The following is a 1,797-nucleotide window of genomic DNA, read 5'->3' on the forward strand; positions in this document are numbered from 1 at the left end:
CGCAGGCCGGCTCTGTCCCTCCTCCACCCGGCGGGACGCTGCCCCCCGGTCCGCCGAGGCGCGGATGCCAGGTCAGCGAAGGGTTAAGGAGGCCGGCTCCCTCACCCTTGGAAAGTCCCCGAAATGACGTTGCAACCCGACAATTAAAAAAAAGAGTTTAATTATAGAGACAGGCTCTGGGAGGTGGAACAAACCCGGTCGGTCGGTGGGGCCGGTAAACAACTCCGGAGCGAGCGGGCCGGGCTGGACGCCGCCCGCGGAGCCCGCGCCCCTGGGAGCGGGGGAGGGGAGCGCCCTCCAGGAGTTGGGAACCGAAGGAAATTCGAGGAATCGGCCTTCTTTTGGCAGGGTTGGGGGGGCGCAGTGGAAGACTTTTTAGCTAGCCCGCGGTGCCAAGGCCCCGTCATGGTGCTTCTGGCGGGTCCCGCAGTCGCGGGGGTTGGAGGCGGGGGGGGGGGGGGGTAAGAGGGCGCCACCTGGAGAGGGGGGACCCTGGGGTGCGGGGTCGGGACTGGGCCCTGGGCCCCGCCCGCTCCGGGCCCCTTCCCCCAGGCTTTCCATCCCCGCTCCTCCGCCCCTCCCCTGTCCCCCAGAGCAGAGCTTCGCGAACCCTCCAGATTTAAAGACCAATGGGCCTTTTTTTTTCTTGCAGGGAGAGTGGGGGTATAAAAAACTGAAATAGCTTCACATCAGGACGCAGACTAACCTTGTGGTTTTAACGCGCACCCTATTCTGTCCTGAAATCTGGAACTCATTACCTCATCACTAAGAAACTGCACGAAACCGCTCCCCCCCACCCCCTCCTTGAAGCGGGGACGAGAGGGAGCAAACAGCCCTTTAAGAAAGAAACCTACATTTGAATGATTTAAATTAAGGTGGATGGAAGTTATTTCCCCTTCTGGCGCTTGCCAGATTTCAAGAAAAGCTGAAAAATGGGAGCAGGGGGAGGGAAGCAACAGGCAAAAGAAGACACCAAAAGAAGAAAAGCAAAGGGGCAGCGGCCAGGTTAAAAATGGGGGCCCTTAATTTAAGTCACAGGGGACAAATAAAAGCAGACCGGAATGGGGATCCCATACATTGCACATACATTGGTTCATGGCTGCAGCAAAGGTGGTGTGTTTCGCGAAGATGAAAAAAAACCCCAACAGGTTCCTAAAACAGTTGTGATTTGGAAGGTTTCTGGGTTTGCTCGGAGGCTGACAAGAAATGCAGTAAAAATATGTGTGTGTTGGTGGCGGCCGCGAGAGTGCGACTCCAGCGCTCTGCTCCGCCCGCCCGGACCTTTTCAAAGAAACGTGCTCGTAATGGGGTGACCTAATTACATCGCAATGGAACCCGCTCTTAGCCACTCGGCGCACGGGGTTTCATAACAGACCCGGCGGCCTCGAGTGCTGGGAAGAAACGTGCGAGGGCTGAGGAGGCGGCCGGGCACGCGGGGAAACAGGAAAGAAACGCAGCCCCGCGGTTTCCACCTCGGTCTGTGGGGGACACATTCACAACTTTTTATTTGGGTGGGTAGAGGGGTGTCCGAACAAACAGTAAATAAATATATACTTCCCAGCTTTCAGAAGAGTAATTGCCAACTCGAGGCCTTTCGGTTTCGAGGATCCCATGCCCCCCTCCCCCCATCCCGCCAAAACAGCGCAGTGTGACAAGCCATATGTTCCATTCCCGTGAGGGCGGGGGAGAAGCAACAGTAAGTGTCGCCTCCCCCCATTTTAGTATCTTCATTCTTACCAAAGTAACTTTTTTTTTCATCGTTCTAGCGTCTGTGGTGTGTATACGTGTTGCTCAGGG

General features: G+C 56.5%; 1 protein-coding gene across 1 annotated transcript in view; it reads left to right on the top strand.

Annotated features, from left to right (window-relative positions):
- ZFP36L1 (ZFP36 ring finger protein-like 1) overlaps nt 1-1,797 on the top strand; it is a 7,105-nt gene that overhangs the window by 502 nt on the left and 4,806 nt on the right. The gene's annotated exons all lie outside the window — the stretch shown is intronic.

The sequence above is a fragment of the Bison bison genome, unplaced genomic scaffold (genome assembly GCF_000754665.1).
Source record: "Bison bison bison isolate TAMUID 2011002044 unplaced genomic scaffold, Bison_UMD1.0 scf7180017864239, whole genome shotgun sequence".
NCBI lineage: Eukaryota > Metazoa > Chordata > Mammalia > Artiodactyla > Bovidae > Bison > Bison bison.